The sequence below is a fragment of the Muscardinus avellanarius genome, assembly GCF_963383645.1.
Source record: "Muscardinus avellanarius genome assembly, chromosome: 2".
Lineage (NCBI taxonomy): Eukaryota > Metazoa > Chordata > Mammalia > Rodentia > Gliridae > Muscardinus > Muscardinus avellanarius.
This window is the reverse complement of record NC_137787.1, coordinates 197,626,084-197,641,715: the sequence shown is the minus strand read 5'-3', so window position 1 is coordinate 197,641,715 and position 15,632 is coordinate 197,626,084.

The following is a 15,632-nucleotide window of genomic DNA, read 5'->3' as shown; positions in this document are numbered from 1 at the left end:
GAGGTGATGGTGGGTCTATCCATGAAGATAGGCCATTTCAGTGAGTTAGGCTCAGAATTCCCATAAAAGAAGGCAACAAGATCTAGTGGACATGGAAATAGACAAGTTTCTACATATGCAAAGCTACCCTAAATTGCAGAAGAAGAAAGAAGAGAGCCTTTAGGTGAGAAAAAGGAGCTGTCCGTTCTTCTCCCTCCCACTCCCAAGAATAACTCAAGTACCAAATCTGAGTCTGATTTTTCAAACTGTAGCAATTTAAATTATGATAGGTGGTCTTGAGATATGATATCATATGACCATAAAGGGTTATCCCATTGACATCAGGAACTGAGAAAGGGTGATGTCATTGACCACATATATGGAGTCAGGTGTCACGACATACTTCCTATGCTCACGCACACTAAATTATTTTAAATGCTTTTTTATTCAGTTTCCATAAATTATCAAGCATCTTATTGTTAGCCTGATATTTGGCCAGTGTCAGACTTATGTAAAGAAACAGGCATGTTTGTTTTCTAGAAAGAATCTTTACAATATTTTGTGGACAACATTTTGAAGGATGCAGATAAAATTTTCATCCTGGAGAGATTAATTAGCAGAGCTGCCACAAATGTTATCGTCTACATCATATGTACCCTCCAATTTAGTCCATTTAATGTGTGAAATAGCGCTCACCTAAAATATTATGCGCCCTGGTTCCCAACTTACAGGCTGCATGCTTTCCATTCCTCGAGCTTTCATTGTTTTCATGAGAAATCATTGACTAATTCATATTCAATTTTCTACATATGGTGCCTTTTTCCCAAATTAAAAATAGAAACTTGCAAATTAAAATATGGTTGGATGAAAGACTGCCAAAAGCCCCTGTGCCATTAATGGGTTTGACCTTAGGAGAAACAAAAGCAACTTTCAATCTATTCACTGCAAGTTGTTGATGCCCACAGCTGCTCAGCTTTATGGTTATTTCACACACACACACACACACACACACACACACACACACACACACACACTCACAGTCACATATACACACTCACAATGAGGGCTATAGGAAAAGTAACATTTTTAAAGAGGAGAGAGAACATGGGAACCCAGTGGGGTGAAGCTGCGGGTGGCTGAGCGCCCCTGCAGCGGCACCGGCTCCTGTGCTTGCTCCCGTTCTTCCTGCCCCTCCTACCCCTCTGGGCTGCTGCCTTCGCCGACCCTGCACACCTTACCTGAGACCTGCTTCACTGGGCTGCACATTTGCAGTCCTGTCTGTGAAACTCAAACGGGCTTCGTCCTGACCATGTTGTCCCCACACCCAGAAACGGGCAGGAGTGAGTTTTATTTTCTCTTGTGTCTTCTCTTGGCGTGGAGGAATGTGCGTCAAGAAGGCGACATCTACAAAGAAGAAGAGTGAAGAGAAAGAATCTTTGTTCATGCAGCAGCCTGTCCACCAGTGCCAAGATTTGGCTATCGTTCAGCTAGTCTTTAGCATGGCCTCCTGGCAAGGTCTTAACAGGAGCTTTATTCACGTACTGCAGTGCTGCTTGGAATATGTAGTCATTGGTTTCTACGTTTAAAATAAAAATGTCCCTCAATTTCTGGTTTCAAGACGCATCGTCATCTGTAAGCAGATTACTCTGAAGGTTAATGTCCAGTGTATTATTTTATAAATTAGTCGATATTTTATTTATTTATTTATTTGTTTGATATTGGGGATATAACCCATGAACATTCTACCTCCTAGCTATAACCCAAGTTCTTTTTATTTTCTTTATTTTGAAATAGAGTCTTGCTGGGTCGATGAGAGTCTTACTAAGTTGCTGAGGCTGTGCTTGAACTTGTGATCCTCCTGTCTCAGCCTCAGAAGTACTGAGATTACAGGTGTGTACCCCCATGTCCCACACATTATTATCCTCTAATATTTTGTTGACAACCTTAATGGCTTTCTTTTTGAATGTTATATTAGAATATAATCACACTCCAAACCTATGGATTGTGTTATATTTAACAGCAACAGAAAGATAGACTACATGTAAAAGGTCTAATGATTATTACCTTCCTCACATTTTTATATTTTTATAAACATGTAGTCAAGCCAGGTGTGGTGGCGCATGCTTGTAGTCCCAGCATTCGGGAGGCTGAGACAGGAGGATCGTGGTTCACGGACAGCCTCAGCTACTACTTAGTTTCAAAATAAAGAGCAAAAAATAGGACTGGGGATGGAGCTCAGAGGTAGAATTCCCCTGAGCTCCATCCCCAGTACTGCAATAAACACACACACACACACACACACACACACACACACACACACACACACACACTTTGTATCTATTTATGAGCTAGTGTGAGGTTTTAATATAGATAGAGTATAATAATCAGATCAAGCTAGGCATGGTGGCGCACACTTGTAATCCCCGCGCTTGGGAGGCTGAGACAGGAGGATCGCACAGGTTCAAAGCCAGCCTCAGCTACTGAGTGAGGCTCTCAGCAACTTAGTGAGACCCTGTTTCCAAATAAACTATAAAATAGGTTTGGGAGGATAGCACGGGTGTAGAAAGACCCTAGGTTCCACTCCTAATACCACCAAAAAATAAAATAATAATAATAATCAGATCAAGGCAATAGCAATACCTATCGCTTCAGGCATTAGTCATGTCTCCGTGTTAAGAATACTCAAAATCTTTTCTTCTAGATATTTTTAAACATCCATTAGTTGTCATTGACCACATTTATCTTACTTTGCTGCAGAACATTAACAATTATTTCTCCTGTCCAAATGCACCCCTGGACTTGCCAGCCATTTTCTTCTCCCCATTCCTTGTTCTCCTGAAGCTTTTTTGGCCTCTGGAAAGCACTATTCTATTCTCTACGTCTTTGAGATCAACTCTTTATCTTTTGCTTGTAAGTAAGAACATACGGTATTTATCTTTCTGTGGCTGACATTTCAGTGAACGTAATGTCTTCCAGTTTAATCTGTGTGGCTGCAAATGACAGGACTCCACTCATTTGTATGGTGGATTTTGTTCAGTATGTGTTTGCCTTTCTTTGTGTATGTATATATGTGTATATATGTATGTGTCTTTGTGTATATATGTGTGTGTGTGTGTGTGTGTGTATAGATGTGTGATGTATATGTGTGTTTATATGCTGTGACCTCATCTTCAGTGTGACCATATGTCTCTATGACATATTTCCAATTCCTCTCACTGTATACTCAGTACTTGTGGGATTGCTGAGTCACACGATTACCCACATTATCTTAACAGCATGAAGGTGATGATTGGATTTACCTGGTAGATTTTGATATCCAAAGGATAGTTTGTTTTGTATTATAATATCTCAAAAATATTACAATGCAATTTTCTGAATAGAGCTACATTTTTACCAAATTATGCATAACAGAAGTAGGGTAAACATTTTTCTTCTATATGAACAAATGTGTCTGCCAGTCTTTTTGTGTGGCGGGGGTGGGCTATACTGGGCATTGGACCCAGGGGCCATTCCACCCCTGAGATACACCCCAGCCCTACTTTATTTTAATTTTGAAACAGGTTATCACTAAATTGGGGAGGGAAGGCTTTGCTAAATTGCTGAGGCTGCCTTTGAACTGCAATCCTTCTGTCTGGACCTTCCAAATACTAGGATTACAGGCCTGTGTCACCACATACGACTTTTCATGCAACTATGAAATGGTAGAAATAGGTTTTTTGGAGCCCAAAGTTTAACAATTCCCTGTGCTTAAAACACACACACACACACACACACACACACACACACACACACACACACACAAACTAAGTGAGGCCCAGTCCCGGGGCGGTGAGCAAGGTCTCAAGCGAGGATCCCTGAGTGAGGATGGCCGGCCACAGGGTTACTGGCTTGCTCGTTGAAGCACTGCTTTCTGCTTCCACTTCCCGCACCACCTGGATTTCCACTCCTCTTTGCAGTCTCCTCGGACAGCTTCCTTTCCTCAATTTGTATATTTTTGACAGATGCTATGGGTTAATCCCATGACTTCTCATGAAATGTCTCTCACTTCTATTTCCATGCAGACTTCTTTTCAGAATAATAGACCCAATTACATAGCTGGAACTTGTGGCTCCCATTCACAGGGGCTTCTCTTGAAGAATGTGTCCAGATCTAAACCCCCGGCCCTCTCACGTTCTCTGACCCAGGGAATGGTACTTCTGTGGAGGTCCACTCAGACCCGAGGGATCCTCTTCATGTCCCCCATTGTCCTCGCCACCTCTTTCCTGTTCTAGCCCATCAGCCAGGGCCATGGAGCAAATCTCCTAAATGCTCCCAAATATTCCATTGAGCCGGGCGTAGTGGCGCACGCTTGTAATCCCTGCACTTGGGAGGCGGAGACAGGAGGATCGCACAGGTTCGAAGCCAGCCGCGCTGGCTTAAGAGACCCTTTTTCCAAATAAAAAGTATAAAATAGGTCTGGGAGTATAGCCCAGAGGTAGAAGGGTTTCCAGGAACCCCAGTACCACCAAAAAAACCCCAAATATTCCATTGAACGAAACATAGAAGTAGATCGGGCATCACTTGGAAAAGAGAGATTCCATCCAATTGCTTTGCAGCAGCATCAGGATTCTCTTATCCCTGCAGTGACTATATAATTAATGTTTCCATAGAGGACGACATTCCTGTAAGGGCATTTGAATGCATAAGCCTCAGAGAGAAGCATACAAGATGGAATTTGAGATTAGGATGGCAAATTTAGACTTGAAAAAGACTTGAGAGAGCCTTATATACTCTCTAGAATTATAATGGCTGTTACTTAAGCATTCAGCCATAGCTTGTATCAGTCTGAATAATGTAATTCACATCATAGAAGTCAGCACCTAGAAGCCAAGTGTGGATGCATGGTGGTTTCTTCTGTGGGTTGAACTGTGAATATGATTTAAAGAACGCCTAGCACCTAATCTCTCAGAAGAAAGGACCATGGATTTTGTTTTTAAACTCACCAGGGTAAAATTCAGCAATCAACGTGCGTGAGCTTATTACTGTGTGGTTTCTTTATACATTCTACGCACCCCATTGATCGGGGTCGGCTGCTCCTGAGCACAAATTCATGGAAGGCAGTGCAAACTCCAACTCCTGGAGGACAGTGGTGTTCGCGGGGGACACTTGGCTAATAGTGCTGGTGATAATAATAATGACTGGTATTTTAGCTGGGCATGGTGGTGCGTGCCTGTAATCCCAGTACTCAGGAGGCTGAGACAGGAGGATTGTAGGTTCAAGGCCAGCCTCAGCAACTTAGCAAGATCCTGTTTCAAAGTAAAAAAAAAAAAAAAAAAAAAAAAAAAAAAAAAACTAAAATAGGGCTGGGAGTTTGGAGGCAAGGGCCTCTGGGTGCAACCTTTACTACCCAAAGTAATAATAATAGTAAAGATGGTGACTGGCAGTTCTAACCTCAGTACTACTTCAGTTGGGGCTATGGAACTTTTTATGGTGTGGGCTGCCCTGTGCATCACAGGGTGTTCAGAGCATCCTTGGACTCTGCCCTAGATGCCTGCAACACATCCTCTACCAGGCTCAGCATAGCAGTAAAATGTCTCCAGCCATTAATAAATACATCCCAAGGGCAAAAGTGCCAAGGGCTGAGAACCACTGCTTTAGGTATATGTAGGCGCAGTAGCTTGCCATAAAGGTAACCATAACAGAGAAAAGATACAGCCCAATATCCCACATGAGGCTGAATGGGCCATATAATTTTGGGCCCCAGATCACTGGGGTCAGAAAGGGAATAGAAAGCAAAGGTAGAATCCAGCATGCCAAATATTCTGTGAGTTGTAAAATTACCTCCCGGATTCAAAATTATGAGACGGACTTCCATTTTCAAAACTTCTATTAGGATGCAATTGAAAATGTATGTCTCAGCGGTGGCAAGCATAAAAGGGCCTTGTGGGGTTAGAGGTAGATTAAGCTTTTCATAAATTAACAGTGCAGTGTGACTGGCTGCCAAACCACCGCTAGTTTGTTATGCAGCTGCATTAAGACTTGCATAATTTTTAAAATGGTGAATTTAATACTCTCTGCATTAAGATCATTGTGGAATGTCCCAAGACTACATTTTTTAAATATTTGGTTATATGCTGGGAAGTACTCAAGGAATTGTAAACTATCAGAGAAATCATTTATCTCAGTACAGTGTAAATTTCTTAAGAGGTATGAGATGCTTGCAATCCTGAATGATTCTGAGAACCAAGCGTGTACCTGAAGAGCAATGAGAGCTCTTAAAGAAGACCGAAGTTGTATGTGAGTCGCTAACGCTGAATATCGATGCCTTTTTAAATTCAATTTCTCACCGGGCGTGGCGGCGCACGCTTCTAATCCCAGCATTCGGGAGGCTGAGACTGGAGGATCATGGTTCGCACACAGCCTCAGCTACTTAGGCCCTCTGCAACTCAGTGAGACCCAGTTTCAAAATACATAATAAAAAATAGGGCAGGGCGTATAGCTCGGAGGTCTAATGCCCCTGGGCTCCTTCCTCAGACCCTCAAAAATAAATAAATAAATTCAATTTCTTAAAGTGATACTTCACTTTTTTTCTCTCACTGGCCCAGTTAAGATCAGGGTCAGGAAAATGAGCAAGAAATGTTCTTCTAGCCTTCTTGGAGAATGAACCAGCGCGCTCTGCATTCCAATTCCCTGTGTCTATCAATAACTCAATACGCCTTTGCAAAGGTCTAGCTGGTCCTTTCATTACCGTATTCTCTTAAGAACATGATAAATGTCAAGCACCCTGGTTTGCACTACTTAGCTGCTGCAGATATGCCCAGTGTGCTTCAGACCAAATAAATTATTGACCATTCTGTTCTAATACCACAGGATTTACCTTTTCTAAACAGCTTTAATCTTTGTTACCTGGTACCATTGTTTGTACAGCTTGGCTTTATCCATGAGAAGGTCACTGCTCAGAATGTGATTAGCCATAACTGAGATTCCCCATAGATAAGGCTGTCCTAAGTCAGCTGACCTGTGAAGCCGCCCTCAAGACAGATGTCCAGGTCCCCTCCCAGCACTGCGGTCCTCAGTACTTGAGTCAGTCTACTCACAGCTGGGGTCTCTCTTCACTCATTCCTCAAGTGTAGATTTCTTTCACCTGCCTTCCCAAGAGAGCTCAGTGTCATAACATTAGCTGGTTCCTGCTGCATGGAGTCCTTCTAAAACATCCCATGTCCTTAGTGAGAAGTGTAATGTCGTGTTTGTTTCTGATTCAGCCTGAATATAGGTAACGTGTCTTACAGAAAATACACAGCTCCTTTGCTTTTAAAATATAGCATTAATTCTGCAATTAGACAACTTTCCAAATCTTTGAAATCCTCTCTTTTGTTAAATATCACCCTCACGCTTTTGTGTAATCTCAACCTTTAAATTCTAAATCAGGTTAATTCTCTACCAAGTAAAATATTAAGTTTCCAAAGCCAAATATGATTTGAGGGCAAAAGTATTTCACCAATAAAATATCTGACAAAAGTCTACCACAAAAAGGACACAAAATAACTTATACTTTTTACTTTTTGTAATTTCTTTATTTATGTGTTTATTTGTGGTACTGGGGATTGAACCCTTGTGCACTCTACCTCTGAGCTAGACTCCAAGTCCTATTTTTTTAAAATTTTAGAACAGGGTCTCACTAAGCTGCTGAGGGCCTAAGTTGCTGAGGCGAGCCTCTACTCCACAATCCTCCTGTCTTGTCTTCCCAAGTACTCAGATTGCAGGCTCCACCATCACACCCAGCTCCCCCAAAATATTTAAATTTAACCAAATAATGGTTCAACTATTTGGAAATTTTTTTGTTGGTTCTTTTTGCAAGTTCTTTCACTTCACCTTGTGTGAAAAGATTTGTTTGATTCAGTACTGTTGCTGAATTCGGTAGGTAGTGCTGGAGTTAAGTCAGAAAGTGTTTTTATCATTATCAGATTGTGACTCTTCCATTTCTGCATCAGATATTTCACACACTTACTGTGAGTTCATGCCCAAGAAAAGACATGAGTAAGATCAGTAAAATATCTGAGTTTTCACATAAAGAACCCAAAACAAGATCCAGATTTTTATATTACTTCTACAACTTAACATGAGATCAAGAGTGTAGGAACTAAACTGATACCTGTGAACATGGAAAGGTTAGCAGGCATGCTCTTCTCCATCTTCTAAAGAAGGACATCTTGTTCCCACCTAGAGCTACAACACGCCCATCCAGCTCTTCTTTGCCATTCTGCATTTTCTACAGGAATCGTCTCTCAGCCTGAGTGGGAGGAAGAAAGAGCCCTGGACACATCTTTAGAATCCACCACTCTTTGCTCATCACATGATGTGAGCTGGACAGGAGCGGCGCATCCAACCTCAACATTCTCAGGACCTCTCACTTACGCCTCAGTCACTGATTCGTTCACAGATGCTTCCCGAGGATGGCGCAGATGCTGCCTTGCCTCTCAGTCCACCTCCACCTTCTACAGTAGCTGGGATGAACAGATTCCCAATGGCTGACGGCTTCCCACCCCACGTAGTCTTGTGTGACTCTGAGCGTTTTGGATTTGGGTTTTCTCCTAGGCCTTGGAAGCTCACCTAGTGTGAATAATCAGAGCATCCGAGAAGTGGCTAGTTGTTATTCCCAGGACTGCCATGACTAGTGGGTGGAGGGACAGACGGGTAGATGAATGAACCCAGCCTCTCTTCCTTTGGAGCGAGTTCTGAGCCCCATGCAATGTGGCTGCCAGAAGTCCCTGCAGGGCTTGAACCCCGGAGTTCATGGGGATAAACAGCTCAGCTCTTTGGCCTTTGCTGCCTTCTTCCTAACCTGCCTCACATCCTCGTGCCTTTACTACTGAAATCAGCCTCCAAATAGACCAGCTGCCCACAAGACCTTACCCCAAGCTTTTATTCTGGATGAACCCAACCTAAAACCATTTCTCACATCGCTTCAGTTCAATAAAGGTTTTATTGGCCACTAACTCAATGCTAGAAAATGGACCCGAGTCTAGAGATATGCTATGCCATAATATATTCTCCTAATTTCAAGGGATAGTAGCTTTTTTTGAGGAAGAGAAACAAATTAGCCCAGTATCACAACAGGATAGTGTACTTTCTATAAGAGAGCATGCCCAGTGGATTATGGGCATTCAGAAGAGGAAACAACAAATTCTTTGTGGGTTATGGGCAGAGGGCACACGCCCCTGTATGGTTCCAGGAAGTCTGCTTAACTGGTCTCAGCATAGTATATGGGGAAAGGGAGGAAGCGGGGTGAGATCCAAGAAGCTCACCAAGTGCTGTGTGCATGTATGTCCCTATGACTCTGAACTTCAGTATGATGTGTGAGTACGAGGCACCAATAAAAGTATATATTTGTATATAAACACCAATAAAAGTATATATGTGCATATATGTATATATACATATATATATAAATGTATACATGTATACACACATACTTTTATATATCTATATAAATGCCTGATATTTGATATAGTTACATCAAATAGTAGTGTGTTTCATGGGACCCAAAAGAGGGCAAACAGAAGATGTAATTTGAATAAAGATTAAGAGCATGGAATATTTATTCCTTCAACACAACTTGTGAAGCAATTTGACATGCCAGGTTTTATGCGAGGCACTGGGAACATGTCCATGAATAAGTGTTTTGCATGAAGTTTTGTCAGGATCTCTCATTCTATATTGCTACTATGTCATTGACTTTCCACCATATTGTGAATAGTTTGCCATCAAAGACTACATTTTTTATTCCAACTTCATGCACCGTTTGCCAGAGCCTTCAATTTCTAAAGCAGTGCACTATTTACCCATAACCAATAAGCAGTGTAGTCTCTTGTGTCACCGTGAAGAGTGACCCAGTGACACAGAGCTGAAGGAACCCACAGCAATTTATCTAATGTGCTTACAAATGTTTGGTCTTCTTCAACAAGTTCTTCTAAAACACAGTAAAACTGTCTTGGTCCAAAACTTTTCCTCAGCCTCAGCCCATGCTGCTCTTACACTTGAAACCAGAGAGAGTGTTAACACAGGCAGAATGGAGACTTTACCGTGGTAACCACTCGGGAAATTTTGGTCTGTAAACCTGACCGGGGTTTATTCAGAAAACCAGCCATGAGACTTTTGTCTGGAAAACTCTGTCAACGTGATGGAATCTAAAGTGGAAACGAAGGTGAAAAGGGGCACACTGGCTCCGAACTAATGAAATACACAGCCATCTACGTCTGCAGGGGCAGATTTATTTCCTGCTAAAACGTGTATTTCCTGTCTCATAAACCCAACTTTAGTACACCTTTACAAACGCCCAGGGAGAGGCCCAGGCGATAGGTGCGTGGCATAATAAACAGGACCAGCTTACACAGGGTGCATTTTCTCTATGGAAGGTCACATTTTAATGTCTACCTACCTCGCTCCCAACCCAGCCACCAGTCCTTATTTTTAAATGATGATCCCAGGTTCTTGACTCTGTAAACTGCTTAGTTTAAAATATTCTTCTCATCTATATTTTTGCTTCTCTGGGGAGCAAAGTATTTCCTGACATCTGTTTTGAATTTGTTTTCCTTTTAATTTCTGTGTATGCCTCTTTTTCCTATCATCTGCACTGAATTGAAAATTGCATACTGAGTTGAGGATTCCTTGTAATTTCTAAAATAATATTACCTATCACCCCATGAGACTCCCAAAGGACATTTATATACCTGTACATTGACCACGTCGCCCTTTGCCATTCAGCCACCTCAGTGTTGGAGGCCAGGGACAAAATTGTGTGTCCCAGAAAACCTCCCACCAAGATATTTCATAAGCTTACGATAGGACAGCCTCTGTTCTGGATGGGGGGACTCTTCCCCCTCCTGGATTCCTATGTTGACACCCTGACCCCCAATGTGATGGTCTTTGGAGATGGAGTTGGATGTGGTCACATGGGTGGGCCTCTGGTGTGATAGGACTAGATGAGAAAACCACAGAGTGTGTTCACACACGTGTTCTGGGGCTCATTCCACTGGTTTCCTCTCCCCCCACCATCCATCTGAAGCCATAGTGAGGAGGTGACTGTCTTCAAGACAGGAAGAAAGACCTCACCAGAAACTGACCTTGACCTTGTACTTCCAGCCCTCAGAACTACAAGAAAATAATCTTTGGTTTTTAAAGCCACCCAGTTTATGATATTTTTTGTAATAGTAGCCCAAGCAAACTAATTTCATTGCAGAAATTGCCTGATAACCCTTCTGCATGCATCATAGACCCCATAGACGCCTCCTACAGATGTGTTTGAAGGGCCCTTTTTAATTTGGAGCTCTATTGACTAGATTGGCCAGAGTTTGGGTTCTCTAAACTCTGGGAAATCTGTGACCAGGGCCAAGAGTTTCGCCTCTGCCATATGCAGTGATGCTATTTGGAACATGTTCTTAGCAACCATTGCAGAATTTTTGGAGAATAAATGAAAATAAAAATGAACAAATTGCTTATAATTCTATTACCCTAAGGTAGCTAACACATGTTGCTATGATTTATGTAGACCTATGTTTAAGCTAATATATACTCATATGTTTTCATGTATATGTGCAAATATGCATGTGTTATGCATTCATTCATCTGTGTGTGTATACATATGAATGTGCGTGATTAATCTTACGTATCTGCATATGAATCATCTATAAAATTCATACTCTTCTACACACATATTTTGGTCTATCATGTCAGTGGAAGGTTTTGCCAGCCTATTTCTAGATTTTTATGGTTCAAAATCTGAAAAATGAGGAGCCACTTGGAAAGCAGAGGAAAGAAGCTCTTGAGAAATATTGTTGAGAATTAGAAAATGGATTCTCTTCAATGTTCTCTAAAAAATGAAACTTGTTTTTATCTACTGCTGGGCAGCTGGGCTTCTCGAATAACATTCCAAACGAAGACTTATGCCATGTAGCTTCCTGGCTTCAAGGTAGGAAAACAGATAAAAATGTCAACAAATAGCACTGAACTGGTTAGTTCAGTTCTAGTAACTATTACTTCCCAGAGGACACATCGTTTTCTATACTAGGCATGTCTATAACATGGACATTTTAATGAACAAACATCTTTAAAATGGCAGAGTATAAATATGAAATACTTCTATTAATGGCCACAGGGGAAACTCAAAGTGCAAAGTAGATAAAGAGGAAAAGTGCAGTGAAGACATTGGTCTATCACTGACACCATGGCCCAAATTGCAAGGAGCTCCCTGCTGAGACATCAGCAGCACAGCCCTGGGCTCCCACCGAGCACTGACCAGTGAGCGCTGCAGGCAGGCTGGGCTCTGCGTCTGCCTTCCCTGGTGACCACTGGGTACCAACCCCCAGCCTTCCAGCCACTGGCATCTTGCCATCTATATTTTGAGATGTTCACAAAGCAGTGGGAAAATATTCTCTGCTCATTTCTAGCAAAAAAAAAAAAAGTTTCCAGAAGTGATTGTCTACTCTAAACAACCTTCGTTTTTAGAATTCACATTTCTTAAGTGGACATGTCTTTATAAAATTGAATAACTGGGCAGCCTACCCTTCAAGTTCAATTCTCATGACCTCCAATGATCTTGGAAAGGAAAGGAGGGGACTAGAAGGTCTTTTTGGGATATGGTGTTCCTTCCCTGCGGATCACTAACTTCTAAAATTACTAGGATGAAGAAAATCTTGGAATTCTTCCCAAAGGTACTTATTCTGTGCAATTCAGAGTTCAGCCAGTGGCGGTATAACAACATTTGAGGACATAAATAATGGTTTTTAAACTTTGTGAGAGACTTCAGGTAATTAAATGATTGCACAGTTCTTTATAGGAAAAAAAAAAATAGGTACATGTGTGAGGTTTCTCTGCCTGAAAATGACATCCTGAAGCTGAACCAGTAAACTGCCCCCTTACTATTTTGCATGAAATCTTAAAGATGCGAGGTGCTCAGTCTGGGGAAGAAAGGAAAGGGGAAGTGAGAATTTCACATCAAAGTGTGTGTGCTGGAGGAGAGAAAGCCTCTTCTGCGTGGCTTTCTAAAGGGCTCCTTCCCTTCTTCCTTTGGCGTTTGGCATATGGCGCGTGCTACAGATGGGTAAGCACTAATGCAGCTGTTAAGCATCTGGCACCCTTGCTCCACAGAGCTCCCTGCCAGCTGGCCAGCAGCAGCCAGGGCTCCTACAAGGAACTGATTCCTCCCAGCTGTTGTGCAAAAGAAAATTGAGAAATGTTGCTCTTCGTCAAGCGTTTCCTCTAAGTCATCTTTGTTTCAGCCCGATCCCAAGGAAGACTTCCCAGAGCATCTCCCTCTGACACAGCACGAATCCTCCAAATTATGCATAACTGTGAACGTGAGGTTACATTTGGATAAGGTTAAGAGATGGCAGGAGCAATCCTTGCAGCAAGCTGAGATCGATGTCTGAATGCGGAGTGCGTTTCCTGTGAGGTCAACGCCACCCGCATTTAACACTAGCCCAAGCCAACTCGGCCACAAAATCTCACTTTCTCTGTATAGCACAAAGACTGAATACGAGGAGATCCACTCTGCTCTGCTAGCTGGCTTCCAAAAAAAGACAGCCTCAAACAATAGTATGGCATTGTTTTTAAAGAGAAAGAGAGCTCTAAATTTGACCTGCAACCCAGAAAGGAGTTTGCACATTACAAAAGACAAAAGGTGTTCTGAGCACTAATCCCACGTGGAAGACTGATAGGCGGAGGGAGGGAGAGGCGATTGCAAAGCTTCCAGCGAGGCACCAGCCAGCTCTCCTGGGATGTCACATCACCTTCTGGAAATTTGGGATAATCCAGGACTTAAGAGGCTGGGACCAGCGAATTTCAAGTTTGAGGCTAGCCTCGGCGACTTAGCGAGACCCTTTTTAAAAATAAAAAATAAAAAATAAAAAGTTCAGTGGTAGAGTGTCCCTGGGTCCAATCCCCAGAACTACACACACACACACACACACACACACACACACACACACACACACACACGAGATCACCATCATAGCATTTTATATAATTTCCATACTGAGCAGTGTGTTTTGTTGGTAAGGGTGATTTGTTATCTAACTTTGAATGTAAACCAGAAGAAAAATGGATGGACTCCGGCCCCTCGCCCTACACGCTAGACTCACCTAATACTCTGGTCCACGTGGGCCACAATCATTCATTAGCATCCACGAGGCAGGAAGGAAAAGGAAGATGGAGAATAATTGGCTGGAAGCAGGCTGTTTGCAAGCCTCTGGGGGCAGACCTGACCTGCCACCGAGGCGTGTGTATGAACTGAGATCTGGCTTAGGGCTGCTACAAAGGAGGGAGCCCCAGGAACTCACGGGGCTACCAAGCCAACCTCACATTTGCTCCCGGTAATTGCTTGCTGAGCTGTCCTGCACTTGACTCCCCAATCCAACGTGCATGACAAAAACTTAAAAACCCCTGGAGTCTGTGGCAGGCTCCACTGGGTCTTTGGAAGGCAACTTGGCAGAGAACTCTCGGGGTTCAAACAGTGCTCTTCCAGCTGCCTCCTAACTACCTGCAGCTCATTAGCCTACACCATCTTGAGACTTGACAGGTTCTGTTTTGTTATTTCCTGAGCTGCAACAAGAAGCATCATCAAACTGAGGGATGCTGCCCGCGACTGGGAAAAGGCAGTGGTACCAGATGCGTGATTATTGTAGAACACAGAATGAGAAACAGAAAAGGAGCCGCTGGGTGCTCTGCACACGCCGGAAGCCAGCTATGGAAAAGAAGACGGACGTCAATGGATGGATGTCAGCACTCCCCTTAACATCACCATGAAGTGTTTTAAATAAAGGAAATTAGAGAAGAGATAAAGACGAGTTTCAAAAACATTGTTTTTCTGAGGCAACAAGGTGAAATTAAAGAACAGAAATGCTCATGTAATACACATCGTCTTTCCTCGGCCCATCTAGGGCCCATGGATGGAACACTTTCAAATGCTCTTTATCTCCCCTGGCTGCCAATTTCATCACAAGTGGGAGCGGTACTTTAGGAAATCACAGCACACGGGCTAATAAACACTGTCTGATTCTGTGATTTATTTTCTTCAGAAGTTAGAGCTGTGTTCAGAGTGATACCCAGTGAAGTGTCACACATTAATTTAGAAATATTTCAACAGGAAAATTTATCTCTGAACTTTGTTACACCTCTAGCTTACTGTAAAAATTCTTTCTAGTTTTTCCCTCTATTGGCAGCATACCCCACAAAGACTTCTAAATACTCAATTAAAAAAAATATATCAGGGACCATCTTTGCGCAGAGTCCCGAATGAGGCAACACGGCAGGGTAGGGGGCAAGGAAGAGGGGTCAGGAGATGCGAAGGAAAACGATGTCTGTTTTAAGGAGCTGACCTAAAATGGTGGATAATCTCAATGCACTTGAGTTTTTTGATGCTTAAAACCTTGACTGTTGATTGAAATTCAGTAGCTTTTATAGAGAAGGGAAGAAGGAAATCCCATTAAATCTTTCAGACCAGATAGAATTAGATAGAAAGGAATAAAGAGGGTAGAAGATGGGTGCATGAGCTGTGCCTGTTATGCCTCAGGCTAATACATTGAGAGCATGGAAGAACGAGTCCAAGGGTATTATTATTAGAGTAGTAATAAAATACTCATGAACCTTCAATAAAACTATCCCAAAAGCTAGGTATC